The sequence below is a fragment of the Phacochoerus africanus genome, chromosome 15 (genome assembly GCF_016906955.1).
Source record: "Phacochoerus africanus isolate WHEZ1 chromosome 15, ROS_Pafr_v1, whole genome shotgun sequence".
In the NCBI taxonomy this organism is placed as follows: domain Eukaryota; kingdom Metazoa; phylum Chordata; class Mammalia; order Artiodactyla; family Suidae; genus Phacochoerus; species Phacochoerus africanus.
The window spans coordinates 97552444-97568072 of NC_062558.1; the positions used below are offsets into that span (position 1 = coordinate 97552444).

The 15629-nt window shown below is 34.9% G+C and overlaps 1 long non-coding RNA gene across 1 annotated transcript in view; it reads right to left on the reverse strand.

Annotated features, from left to right (window-relative positions):
* Positions 1-15629, reverse strand: part of LOC125116835 (uncharacterized) — a 417115-nt gene that overhangs the window by 276717 nt on the left and 124769 nt on the right. The window contains exon 3 of the long non-coding RNA XR_007132435.1: positions 14211-14316. This is a non-coding gene — a long non-coding RNA (uncharacterized LOC125116835). The remainder of the gene's footprint in view (positions 1-14210; positions 14317-15629) is intronic.

The window sequence follows — 15629 nt, forward strand, 5'->3', positions numbered from 1 at the left end:
CATGGAAACAACCCAAATGTCCACCAACAGATGACTGGATTAGGACGATGTGTTTTACACACACACACACACACACACACACACACACACACAATGAAATACTACTCAGCCATGAAAAAGAACAAAATAATGCCATTTGCAGCATCATGGATGGAACCAGATACTCTCATACTGAGTGAAGTCAGTCAGAAAGAGAAAGACAAATGCCATATGCTATCACTTACATCTGGAATCTAATACATGGCACAAATGAACCTTTCCATAGAAAAGAAAATCATGGACTTAGAGAACAGACTTGTGGTTGCCCAGGAGGAGGGGGAGGGAGTGGGATGGATTGGGAGCTTCGGGTTAACAGATGCAAACTGTTGCTCTTGGAATGGATTATCAATGAGATCCTGCTGTGTAGCAGTGAGAACTATGTCTAGATACTTATGACAGAGCATGATAATGGGAGAAAAAAATATGTAAGCGTGTGTGTAACTGGGTCCCCATGCTGTACAGTGGGGAAAAAAATTGTGATGGGGAAATAACAATAAAAAAAAGAAATATAGTTAATCTACATACATCATTCTTCATGCTTTTACTGTAATAAATAATACAGACACATTTGAATCCCTACATCATATGTTGGTACTATCTTGATTCTTTTCTTTCCCAAGAAGGACCACTATACAAACTTTATATGTTATTCCCCTGTGATGTTTTTACTGTATTATCGATATATAAACAAAAAGTTTATGTAATTGGGACCACACAGTACATGTCATTTAGAATCAATGTTCTTATATAATTTACCTTTTCTTTATTGTTGTTATATTTAATCCCTCCTCATTAGTTTTAATTATCAGAGAATATTCCACTATATTGTTATATCAAGTTTTATTTCTCCATTCCCTGATATTTATTCTGGTAAATACATTCACAATATTAAGCAATGTATGGGGGGAATACCATCACATTAAAGATGATGCCATCTCTAGGAAAAAAAAGAGCAAGAACTGAGGAGGATACAAACTGGATGCTTTTATATGTATAAAATCTATTTCACGGTGTAAAATTGTTGCGAGACATGTTTCTACAAAATTTTCTTAGCCTCTTCGCTTCTATTTTCTATGCTGAAAACTCCATCTTGTCCTGCTTTACTTTACCCCATATTCCTGCTTGAAAAACAGTCACAGTGCTGGTAAATGATAAGCTTAAGAACAAAGAACTAAAGGCATAAGTTATTCATGTGGTCAGCTGAATGAGGACTTAATGCATTGGTCTAGGCACCCTGGACATGTCCTCTTAAGAATAAGAGAAAGAGGAACCTCATGTCCCAAGTGGTTTATGAGAGGTCCTTAGCAGAATATGCATTAGCAAACAGAACCAAGGTACAAACCTAGGCACACCCTGTTGCCTCAGATAGGCATGCACTTTGAGGAAGCACAATAATGATTCTCTAGATGCTATGCATAGATAGTTGATGCCAAGCTTCCTCAATGCTAATGACTGTTAAATGCCTAAAGGTCAGAATGGAAGCTTAACCAGCTACCAGCTATGTGACTTTAAAAAAATAAAAATAAAAAAAAAACCTTTTAAAATAACAAAAAAAAAACTATATCCGACATCTAAAGTCCCCTCCTCACTTGAGGTAATCCTAAAGAGCACAATAAAAGCTGTGTGGTTTCTTGAGGTCGTTCTCTTGGTCCTTGAGACCTTGAGTCCCCCAGTTCCCACCTTTAATTAAGATAAATGTCTCTGTGTCTAGCTTTAAGTTAACTTTTTCCTTAAGTTTCATAGCACTCGTTCTTCAGCCCTAACCTGCTGAGCTAGTCTCGGCATAAAATATATTCAGTCTTTATTCCTAAGGCATGTAAATCAATAGATAGATATACAGGTAAATAAAAATACAATTAAATCTTTATCTATATATGGATTTTAAAACTATTTTCATCCAGTCAGAATATATAATATGAAAGGTTGACTTGAGAAATTGTTTCTTATATTTCATTTTGCCTACTCTATTTAATCCTTTTTATCATTCAAAGATAATATGAATATGAATCCTAGATTTAAACTTTTTTAAATGTGAAACTACCCAGAACTAAGATTAATTTATTAATATATGTAGCATATAATTAAGGCTTGAGAGAGATGCTAAGCCAGAAGAAAAGCCAGAAATCACCTAGATTTCTTGATCCACAAAAAATGTGAGAGAGGAATCCCTGCTGTGGCACAGTGGGTTAAGAATCTGACTGTAACAGGTAAAGTCACTATGGAGGTGCAGGTGACCAAAAAATATTAAATAAATAAATAATAAAAATAAAGTAGAACATTAGCTTATAAAAAATTGACAGTTTAAAAAATGGGAGATAATAAATGTGTGTTTTGTTTTTGTTTAACATTTTATGACCACACCTGCAACATAAGGAAGTTCCCAGACCAGGGACTGAACCTGAGCCATAGCTGTAATAAATGCTGCAGCTGCAGCAACACTAGATACTTTAACCCACTGCTCTGGGCTGGGGATCAAACCTGTGTATCTATAGCAGCTGCACTCAAGTTCTTAACCCACTGTACCACAGTGGAAACTACTAAATGTGTGTTGATTTAAGGGTCTAAATGTAGGGTTTTTTTTACTCCCAGTGAGAGATCACTAATAAAGTCCTGTTCTTATTTATTTATTATTATTTTTGCTTTTTAGGGCCACACCTGCAGCATATGGAGGTTTCCCAAGCTGGGGTCGAATTGGAACTACAGCTGCAGGCCTTTGACACAGCCACAGCAACTGGGATCTGAGCCCTGTCTACGAAATACACCACAACTCATGGCAATGCCAGATCCCACATCCTTAACCCACTGAGTGGGGCCAGGGATTGAACCTGTATCCTCAGGGATACTAGTTGGATTCGTTTCCACTGCACTACAATGGGAACTCTAAAGTTACTTTTTTTTTTTTTTTTTTTAAGAAGTTCCCAGGCCTCCACCATAGCTGTGTTTGAGACCTCCACCACATGTCACAGCAACACCAGATCCTTAACCCACTGAGCAAGGCCAGGGATCAAACCAGCATCCTCATTGGTACTAGTCAGGTTGATTACCGCTGAGCTACAACAGGAACTCTACATTTATTTAAAAAGCTTTCCTGACAGTAGATCCACTGACCAATGTTTGGCAACTTCTGGTAAATTAGTGTTCTGAGTTTGAAAATATATTTCTGTCTTGGAATCCTGGAGCTCTCTATAAAGAGCCTCTACAGTGTTCTGAAAGTTATATGAGGGAGTAGTCTACTGTAAAATATTCCTAGCTCATTTTAATCTACTTAGATTTTTCCAATGTTGTTAATACCCACTTCATGAGATCAACCTTTGGAAATTTCTCTGCTATTCTACATCCTGAAAATTCCTCTTTTTATCTCTTTTCTCCAAAATGCCCCATTAATTTCATTCTTCATATTTCCCCACACTTTACCTCCTCTAAATGCCTTTATCCACTTTCCAATAAAAGAGTGCCAATCATGTACAAATATTCCCTTAGCTGTACACATTCTACGTTTAAGTCATTATTGGCTCTAGATGTCAATCTTTCTTCTATAAATTGTATTTACATTTGTCTTTTCTTTGTTACAGCTTAATTTAAAGAACACAGGTAGAGGCAGAGTAACTTCTGAAACCACAGAATTCCTTCATTTCATGAGCATGGCCTAGCCCTACGGTATTTTAATTATTTATGGTTTATGTATTTTGGAAAATAATATATTTGGATATATTATATAAATATGTTTGGATAATATTATTTTGAAAAATGACATTATTTTACTAATATTAAACTACTATAATATCTTCTTTAGCTCCCACCTATTTGTGTGAATCACTGCATTGTAATATATATTCCCTACCTCTATAACCTCTTCAAACTCAATCTTCTCAATTTTTAGATATTTATATCTTATTAAACCCAGCCTACCTGCTGCCAATGCCAAGCTTCTTGATCTCAAGTACATTGTCTTACACCCATACTTGCCAGAGTCTAGATATGGAATAATCATATTAATGCCAACTATAAATGACACTGTATGTTTTAATGGTCATGACACGGTAGGGTGGAAAAAAATTGCCTTGATCTTGTTTGAGTACCTGTCTGGATCTGAAAAGTAAACTGACAAAGACAGATTAACAGGACAAAAGCATACAAATTTACTTATGTGACCTAGGAGGCTTCAAGAGGAAATGAAGTCCCCCCACAAACAGATCTGAGTATTTCATGCACATTTTCATGAAGATTGAACAGTCATGGAGAAATATGATAGGTTAAGGAGTACTGTTAGGTTCATCCCAGGAAAAACAAGACTTAGCTCTAGGCTCTTGCCCAGCTCCTGTAAAGACATGACTAAGACATGACTAAGTCTTCCCGTAATCATGTGACCCAATCTTAAAGACTACCTCATCTAGGAGAATGTCTAAACTTCTATTCATATCCTACTATCAATTCTCCCAAGCTGATTGGTCTGTTCCTTTTTCATCCTGTTTACATAGTTTGTTGACAGTACACAGATTGGTTTGTTCCTTTTCACCCTATTTTACATAAAAAATGGCCCCTTTCTTGGCACTCACATATAACCTCGCTCCTTGTATGGCTGGGGGGTGACCTTCCTTTGTGAGTCAGCCCAGCAGTTTACTCTGCTAATAAAGTCTTTTATGCCTGAACTCGGGCCTCGTCCTTTCAACCAACCTTACAAATATAATGTAGCTGTAGTAAACTGGGGGAAACTTAGCAAGTCCTGTTTACTAGGATTCTTCTCCATGTTTCTTTGCCTTTGAAGATAAGAATGTTCTTTACCTCTGGGTAAAGGGAAGCCATAAAGGCACCTCTCACATGAGGGTTTTTGTAGTCTGCTTCAAGGAGGAAGTGAAGGTATTCAAAACAATCTTCCTGTTTCTGCCATTTCCTCAAACTTCTCCAGCTCAAAATACACAATATGCACAAATGCCATATTTTATGCTAGCATGTTCTAAACCCTATCATCGCAATGCCAAGGCAAGTCTAATTTCTGATCTACTCTTATGTGCCTCTTTTGGTGTTACTGATTTATAATTCATATACTTATTTAACTGAAAGGAAGGCTGAGAGAGAGAAAGAGAGAGAGACAAAGAGAGACAGGCAGAAAAACAGAGAAGAGGGAGAAGGTTGGTAGGCTATTCCTGCTTTGAAGAACATATCTTCTTAGTTCTGAAAGATAATGGGAGCCCGTGAAGCTGTGAAAGAAAAGCAAAGCCCTAGGAAACAGAGAGGGTCAGTCTTTCAAAATTTAAAAAAATGAGGTCAATTAAAAGGAACCTGGGGAGTATCATGCATATTCTGATTCCCAGCAGACAAATCACTACTTCCTACTACTAACCTGCATGGTTCACCACTACTTCCAGCATGTTGCCATCCAGCATACTTATTCTCCCATATCTTATGTCAATTCTTATGTTATCAGAAAAACAGAGGGAATTTAAGAACTTGCCTTTTCTTCTTAATGGCCTTTTTTGTCTTTATAAAAATTGTTTTGAAGTATAGTTGATTTACAATGTTGTGTTAATTTCTGCTGTACAGCAAAGTGATTCATTTATACATATATATTCTTTTTCATATTCTTTTCCATTGTGGTTTATCACAAGATATTGAATATAGATCCCCATGTCATAGAGTAAACATTGTTGTTTATCCATCCTATATATAATTGTTTACCTCTGCTAAACCCAAACTCTCAATCCATCCCTTCACTACTTTTCCACCCCCTTAGCAACAAGTCTGTTCTCTATACCTGTGTCTGTTTCTCTTTTTTTTTGTAGATAGGTTCATTTGTGTCATATTTTAGATTCCACGTATAAGTGATATCATATGGTATTTGTCTTTCTCTTTCTGATTTAATAAGATAATCACTAGTTTGACTCAAGTTGTTGCAAATGGCATTTTTTTCATCATTTTTTATAGCTCAGCAGTATTCCATTATATATGTACCACATTTTCTTTATCCATTCATCTGTTGATGGACATTTAGCTTGTTCCCATGTCTTGGCTATTGTAAGCAGTGCTGCTATGAACATAAAGGTGCATGCAACTTTTCAAATTGCAGTCTGGCATTTGTAGTAATAGTCTTTTGAATGACTTACTGCCAGGAAAAAATACACAATTCAATTATTCTAACCTCTATCCAAGCATCCATTGAGGGCTTGTGCAAAATTCTATAGCATATACTAAGAAAAAATACAGGGATATGAAAGAAACTGTATCCCCTGTTTGGCTTTAACATCTAAATAGAGAGAAAATTAAGTATATTTCTATTTCCTGTATTTCAGTAGTACAGCTGTCTGATCTTTTGACAAAACAGAATTGTAGAAATGAAGTGACCTCAGAAATCAACAAACTTAATGCTTTTATTTTATATATGCAAATACGTAAAACCATAGGTTAAATGGCTGACCCAAGGCAGGTCACAAATATGGATAAAATAGAAACAGCTTCTAGAGACTAGATACTTTTTTAGAAGGCAAACCTTCATTTTGGGCAACTGGAATTTAAACCATAGTTCTGCTTGTCAATGTTACTTCATGTTCATCATCTTTAGATCAGGTTAATATCATTCCATACCTCTAAAATTGCTGGGTATTAAATGAGATGCTGCTTATAGAACTCTTAGCTAAGCTTGGCACATTGCTAACATTTGAGATACACTAACTGCCACTAGCTCCTACTGTTAACTTTCTTTCAGGTTCATGCTCTTCCCAAGGAACCAGAAAAATCTCTTGATAAGATTAATTTTTTTCTAGGCAATTTTCAAGTTGACAAATAAAAGGAACAACTACATCTCTCTTATTGGCCTTCATCAAATTTTTCATACATAGCTAACTTCATAAGGTAAATATTTTATTGTTTCAATTACTGCATCTTGGAGTGGATTTGCCAGACAAAACACAACACAGGTCAGGTTAAATGTGAATAGATATTCACACTTAAGTTGGTGTCTTGAATTTTAATTTGCTATATCTGCAAACACTACCCCACCATCTACCAGGCATAGTAGATCTTGCAAAATTCACTGTCGCGGTATAAGCACAGACAACCTCAATCGAATACCAATTAAAGACCTATTTCAGTAAAATTTTCCAGTATTACCCCAGATATGTTTAGTCAATCACTTCATTATGTGAATAAGTTTAAACACATCAAGCTCAGATTTCTGTGAGTAAGCACATCCTTAGCTACAAATCTCATCAATTATCAGTAACTTTCTTTTGTGAAAACTAACATTAACAATCCCAAAGAAAATTCTAGCTCATAACATCTTTTTTAATACATTACCTATTAATAGCTGTAAAAACAAATAGAATTTTTAAATAATGAGTTTAATACTCCCTACTGAAAATAGGGAAGACATTCCCCTCCTTTTTTTTATTTACTTGAAATATTTTTAACTGTTTTTTTGTCTCTTTGAAATGTAGGTAAACCATTTTGAAAACTAAATATGACTCTTATCAGCCCTATAACCAGGAAGGCATTTATCAAAGACCTGGGAACTTTATCCTTAAAATGCAATCATCCAGGAAGATAGTGCCACTCTCTTCCAGTTTCCATTGGTGGAAGGAGCCTAACTTCAGTCGGGGCCTTGCTCAAAATTTCCTTCTGTCATAAAGATATAAGAAGTTTATCTTTCCTTTGGATAAATCCAATTAGCAAGCACAGATGGTCACCTCAATTACCAGGTGAATTTAGGATGAAGTATATGTGACAAATGTTGCAGTCAAGTCCTGTTACTTGAGGACTAGTTACTTTTATCTTGAAAACATGTGTGTAATAGGCTGTTTCTGGTCTATAAAAGAGTGTGATATCTTTCTGCCTTTGTAATCTCTTAGCAGATTGCCTGTGATGTGCATCATATTCTGGTTTAATGCTTATTCAATAATAAGCTGGTTTTTTTCTTTTCTAATTTTGTGGAGAAGTTTTCTGAGTTAAGAAGATATTTTGGATTAATTTCAGTTTCCCCAACATTATTTAAAACCCGGACATGGTGAATGTGGACTAGTTCCTCTAGTATATTATATGAATTTTTGGCATAAAAATCAAAGGGAAGATGGCATGTGAAATTAATTTTTTAAAGTGAATAAATTAAAAAGTTTTTCACAAATTAATGCTAAATTTTCTGTATTACCTAGTCCCACTCTATAGCATTAATATTCTGCCCCCTTAATTTTCATTTTTGTTTTAGAATGTCATTTATTAAGCTTGGAAAAAAATTCTGTAGATAAAGTAAAAAGCAAATTTGCTCAAAAAGAAGCCTTTGTTTCAGCAAAGACAAAGCAACATCATAAATGATGTTGAGATTCATATGTAAATATCTAATGATATCTAAAATTAAACATAAAACTTCTTGAACTAGAGTCAATAATTAATTATCCTCAATGAACAAAATTTTAAAATAAGACCATTTTCAGGATGAAACTGTTTTTATTCACTGTTCTCCATTTTAACTGTTTGCTTTTTAATCTACTTGTAGAGCCGGCACAACCTTGTTGAAAGTGCCTATACAAATAAAATTATTGATAATCATAAAAGAATGTTTCAATAATGGTATCCTTTAGTTAGAAAAGAAACACAAAGTAATTTCAACAAATTACATCCAGAATTTCCACACTAATTTTTGTGTCTGTCATCTGCTAATGGAAAATTAGTAAATTGTACGGTGTTTTTCTACCTGAAATCAGTAGATAACTTTGAAAAATTACTAGTATGGTCAAAAGGGTTGTAATACTAATGCACTTCAATTTGCCCATCTGTATTTCTATTTCTATCCTCAATAACATAAGAAAAAAATGCCTGTTTCATTACTCTCTCAGCCAGGCCACATCAATTGATACGGAAAATTTCTCTCTACTAGCCTGCACTGTAAGAGGTCCTCCATATTAAATAATACCCACCTACAATGCAAAAGAGCAATCATTATAAACTGGCAGGATTGTAAAGCTAAAGACATGGCACCACTCATTCCCTATCATAATATCATAACGGCTCATGAATTTGGTATATAAATACTAAGTCTTTTTGCAAGGGAAGGTTATAATCCATACATATATCTTCTTCTAGAAATGAATGCTGTGTGATTTTGTTCATTAACCTTTTTATTTTATAGAAGGGTGAAATCAATAATCTATTTATTCAGCCAACTGAAAGGTAATTTCAAACAATTTCATATGAGATTGAACTTTTATAGCATTCTCTCTCCCACAAATTCCAAAATAATAACTTCTCAAATGCTGGACAAATATAAAATGTCAAATCTTGGCAGCTTTTCAAATACATGAAATAAAATCTCCTGTTCACAGATGAATAATTGTCTTACTAAAGATACTGCTTTCTGCAAACTATGAAACAGGTTTTAGGGCAGAACACTGGCATGCTCTAAAGCTGGAAATGAGTGAGCTTCTGTGTTAAACACTGCACTACACTGACCTGAGAACTAGGACCATTTTTTTCTTGGGGGGTTGGGCAGTTAGGGCTGTCTTCATGGCTTGTAGACGGTACCTTCTTGCTAAATCCTCACATGACCTTTCAGTGCCTGAACCTTCAGAAAGGGAGCTCACTGGTGTCTCTTTTTATAAGGACACTAATCCTAAGGGATCCCATCCCCACCCTTAGGACCTCATTTAGTATTGTTTTGGTTATTGACAGTATTATTTATTCTTTAGTTTTAATTTTATTAGGTTTTTATTGAGGTAAGTTGTCTATAAATATATGTTTCAGTTATACAACATTATGATTGGATAACTGTATTCATTACAACGTGATCATCACCAAAATTCTACTTAACCACCAGTCAGTGTATAATTCAACCCCTTCGGCTATTTCACCCATCCCCAAAAATTTCTAGTAACCACCAATCTGCGCTATAAAATTTTGTGTGTTTGAAATGCTGTCTCCCAGGCTTAAGTCCTAATTTCACCCCAAATAAAACTTAACTCTTAACTTTCAAGTTATATTTTTTTCAGTCGACAAATGTACTTATTCAACAAATATTTTGAGCAACTATTAAATAACTGACCCTGTTTAAAATGTTAGTAATAGATCAATGACAAAACAGAGAGAAAGTACAGTAGGCCCTAATATTTTTATTCAAATAACACTGTAGATGAAGGCCATTATGAAATGGGAAAAAAAAATCACATAAGCATAGCTTAAGGTATTTTCAGAGAAACAGAGGGGATGACCTAAGACAATTTCTTCCTAACAAAGTCTGTAGGAGAAAAAACATTTTGGAGTTATTTAGGTACACACACACACACACATACATGCAAGCACACAAAATCTTAGACTAGCCAAACTGATCCTTCACTCTCTAAAAGAAGCTCTACTACACTTACATTTGGGTTTGCAGAAATGTAGTGAATTTTAAAATTCTCATCATTTTAGAAGAATCAACATTTTCAATTGTTTCTAATTTATTTCATGGATTTATTTAACTCCACTGTGCTAAATTCTGCTCCCTCGGCTTGGGATCATAAATTACATTTATCACACAAACCTGAAGGTTTGCTTTATCTGTGCCTCTTCTGTTAGAGAAAAAGTACTGTAAGTCCAAATGAATTTTCATGAAAATGCTGTCATAAATCATCATTACATAGAGAAAAAGGGTCTCAATTTATGCAATAAATACCTAATCAGTAATGTCACTGAAATCTTCTAAGTACAACCCAAAAAAGTACACTTTCCTGTCTGTTCATATTCAAGTTCATATGAGGCCAGCGAAGAAAAAAAGGGTCTCTCTATAATAGTAAGAAGTATGCAAGAATATAATATGAAAAGCAAGGGGAAAGTTTGTATCAAAGAAGATAGGCAAGGTTATGTTTGGCTATACTTAAGAAAATTCTCAATGAATTATGTGAGAGTTGCATCTGAGCCCTAGAGCTCGGTTCTATATTATCTTCATTCCGGGATCTAGTTGGTCAAAGCAGACTTTGTCTTCACTGATACAGAAAAGAAAGAGAACATAGGACCATGTGCTGACTCTCAAAATTTTCCTCAAAAGTGACACGTTACTTAGATTCTTATTCCATAGGCCTATGCAAATCACTTGAGTTTAATATCAATGGACAATGAAGTATAATTTTTCCCCAGAGAATAGAAGCAAATATTTGTGAATACTTATACACAGTTTACTACACTGAATGGGACAACACAAGTATATCCCAGCTTCGCTATGTACACTGTATTTTCTAAATGCATAACTTTTATTCTTAACAGTTCTATGAAATAGACAGCTATTGTTATCTCCATTTTCACTGTGAGGAAGCTGACTCAAATGAACAAAGTGAACAAAGACAGAATTCTTAAAACTGACTGATATCACTTTGAGTTCATTGGATTGTACTGAGTTCCCAGTTCCCTGAAAATATTTAAACAGAAGTAGAATGACTACTCTGTTGGAATGCTGAATAAAGAGAAGATCAATGAATTTTGTGAATAACTGGAAAATATAACCTTTAATAGTGCTTTTATCCCTAAGATTTTATGATTCTGCAAGTTGTCCAAGTTCACACAGCCAGAAGAGGCTATTAAAGGTAAAAGTTCATTTCCAAAGAAGTGACCTCATTTACAGGAAAAGAAAAAGAGACTTCAATGTGATTTAATAATCTAGTGTTCAGGTGCCATTATTGTGAAACTCGAATGTTGAAAAGTTTTATTATAGATCACTTCTCAATCAATACATAGAATCCCTGCATTTGGTGACTAAAATGTTATGGATTATTAATGGTATCATATCAAATTTTCCAAATACCCTGGAGATTATTGTACTGACATGTTTATGAGTAAAATATAGCCTATTGGCTATATTTCTACCATTCCCCAGAGATTAATGTTTTCTTGAGTTCCATACCAAATAAACAAATGTTTGAATAGAGTGAAAAACAAGTATATCATACATCATTATTTAAAATAAGACACACTCTAAACTGGTGAGCTATACTGGGGTCATGCTTTCTAAAGATATTTTGAGGAATTAAACAAAGAATCAGTTCACATAATGATGACTAGCCTTTCTCACCATACATCCCCAACAGCTTTATAGATTTAATAACTCCACAGTGTTGTCATTCTAACATGGTTATTTCACATAGTAATTTGAATTTTAACATTTATCAAGCAAAAATATAGTAATGAAAAAACAAAGGGATTAAAGCCCTAAATAGAATTATTGAAGTCAGTCACACTTTTAAGAAATCTATCATTTTTATTTAAAGGCTCAAAATTAACAAGCTAACTCAGTGCAAAAACTACAAACAGTGATGCATATTTGCTTATTTTAAATCAATGTATTCATTTATCATTCATATTAAGAACTAGAATTAAAGACTTTGGAACTAAATAAATTCTCATTTCAAATATTTCTTGTAAATAAATGGCATTCTCATCTTCTGGTACAAATAGATATGTGGCAATTCAAGAACTACAGATCTGATAACTAACCAGAAGCTCATCCAGGGCAACTTATCCACAACACTTTAAGACATCAATTGATATCACAGTGTGATCAAATAAAACTATTTTCAAGCTGTTTATCAGCCAGTGTGCCAGTAAATGTGCTTCTTAAAACCTAGATAAACCAAATATTTCAAATATATTTTGGGGGAGAAGGACTTCTGAAATCTGAAGTGGTGAAATAAGTACTGTTGAAAATCCATTTCTCTAGAAAAGCAATGCAACATTAGAAAAAATATAGCAACGGTGGATCCTTAACCCATTGTGCCCATTTGGAGATTTAACCTGCATCCCAGTGCTCCAGAGATGCACCTCACCCTACTGCACCACACTGGGAACTCCTTGGTGAAGGAATTTTGGATTCAGAATTACATTTGTAGACTTTTGTGAAACCCTATCTTATATAGTACATACTCAAGACCATAAGATAGAAACAAAGAGAAACAAAATGATGCACCAAGACACCACCCACCAAACTCATTTTGTAGGGTACCAGGAAAAAAGCATAAATGGAAATAACCTGCTGACAGCCCCTTCTGCTGCACATCTCCAAGGCACATTGAGGAATTAGTATAACTAATAATGAACTTAAATGTCACAGGCTGAAAATCCACCACATTTAACACATCCATCCTCTACACCCCAAATTTACACATGCGATCCATGAAGAGGCATGAAAAATAGTCACACGTGGGCAGAAAACTCTGGAAACTTACCATTACTTGCCACCAACAATTTCCTAGCCTTCTCCGCCTCCCCACTTATACAATAAATATCCTCAAGAGTAAACTGAGGAGACATCTGAGCATTGCCTCCTGTTTCCTTTGCTTGGCTATCCAGAAATAAAGCCTTTTTTCTCTCTTCAAAGGGCTGTTGCTTCAAGGTATTTGGTCTAGCCATTGCACAATAGGCAAAGAGCCCACATGCTCAATCACACCTGGATACCAATCAAAACTGCTGCCAAAATGGTCCTGAGAAATCTTACTCTTTACTTTTCTATGGCACTTCTCAAATGAATACTTTTGCCCAAGTCAAATGGTCCCCAGAGTTGCCACTGAAGGCCCAAAGCATCCTTAGTTAGTGAAATTTAGAAAGAGAAGTGTTAAGAATTACTAATGCACATATAAGAAGCAGTAGTTTTTCCTGAAAAGGAGACTATTTATTCTCAGATAATCCCATGAGAACTTGCAACTGTTGGCAAGAATATAATGCTTATTCATCTTCAGTCTTAGTTCCCCAGTCTTACGGTTGGCCATTTCTGAACACAGATATGGTAATCTGCATCCCCTGGTAGGACAGAAAACCAAAGAAAACTCTCACTTTGGATCAAAGCCAAGGTCTTCAGACAAAAATACCAGATGGTATGAAAACCTTGTCTTACTATATTAATGATTCATGGCAAAATTTGTCCAAATGAATGGATGCAGAATCAGGAAGAACACCAAACTCACTTGAATAGGTTTGTATAGCCTATACCTGTTTTTTACCTTGTTGTTGTTCTTCTTCTGACAAATATTTTAAAGAGTACAACAAAAGACTAGCACAAAGGAAAGCAAAGGGGATTGAAACAGAATGCCTCATTCCACCAAGGATGCCAAATAAATGGGAACCAATAGTAAAACCCAGGTACCAAACTATAAATCAAGAGTAGTTGATTAATAAAGGAACGCAACTCAAAAAAAAAAAAAAATTCAGAGCCAGTGATGACTTACCATGTTAGCACAGACTCAAAAGCCACTAGAAGCAAGGCATGAGGAGCCTAGGTGGGATATACACATGGCTGGCAAAAGGCTGGGGTCCACAGCAAAAGCAATGTACCTGTAAAATTAAGATCACCCAAATGAGGTTATTTACTCAGAGCTCACTATAAAAAGGGAGTCAGCTATTATCACAACTGTTTGGCAGAGACTCAAAGGCAGGCAGAGGAATGGGAAAGCTTTATATAGTGGAAAGAAGGGAAGGCTCAGATACACTCTGATCTGAAGTTGTTGGGATGGGAATCTGGGGGTAAGCTGAGGAGAAATGCAGCATCCTTTGCGATTGATTAGTGAAATATATCTGGCTTTCTCTGGTTGGTCTTGACTTGGATGTGGGGGTAAAAATTAGAGAAGCTGGCAGTTACTAAGTCCTGACCACTTTTGGCCAGTTGCTGCAGGGATTGTCATTTCCTAGCAGCTTACTTCAGATGTTGTGGGTAAGAGTTCTGTTTAGGGTCCATTTCTACATTCATACTCTCAAGTACAAAACTTCTAGAGGAAAACATAGGGAAAAATATTTTTACATTGGTTTTGGCAAATGTTTCTTAAAGATGACACTACATGCACAAAATATGAAGAAAAAAACTGGGATATTGGATTTTAAGAACTCCTTTTTGAAAGACACTGTTAAGAGAGTAAAATACAAACCCCTGACCAGCAGAAAATATTTGCAAATGATATTAATAACTTATAAAGGATTTGAATCAAGATTATATAGAGAACTCTTAAAAGGGAATAATAAGAAAATAAATAACAATGAAAAAATTAATAAAAGATTTGAACAGATACTTCACTCAAGACATGGACAGCAAATAAGGACATGAACTGATGTTAAACATCATTAGTCAATAGAGAAATGCCATTTAAAACTACAGAACACACCTATTAGAATGGCTAAAATGACTAACTATACCAGTTGTTGATAGGAATGTGGAGGAAAGGAAATTTTCACACAGTCCTTGTAGGAATATAAGGTGCAACCATTTTTGAAAAAAGTTTGATAGTTTCATACACTTACCATACAACCCACTCATTCCATCCTTAAATATTTTTTTAAAAGACAACATACCATGTATGATATGAAAAGTATAGACCTCTGTTAGTTCTTACATCAGGCATAGATACTCTTATTAACAGATAAAATGGGCTGGTTTTAGAGAAAGTTTTTCAGTTAGCAATAATAGAAACATGGTTCAAATTGCCAACAATGACACTGAAATTATCTGACAGTATAAATTTTAGAAAATAGGCATTGTCAAATTCCAAAGAAATAATTATTCTACATGATTTCTTGAGAATGACCCAATTCATGAATTCAAACTCCACAGTCATCACCACAGATCATGGCACCTCTATAAAGATTCTACTACACAC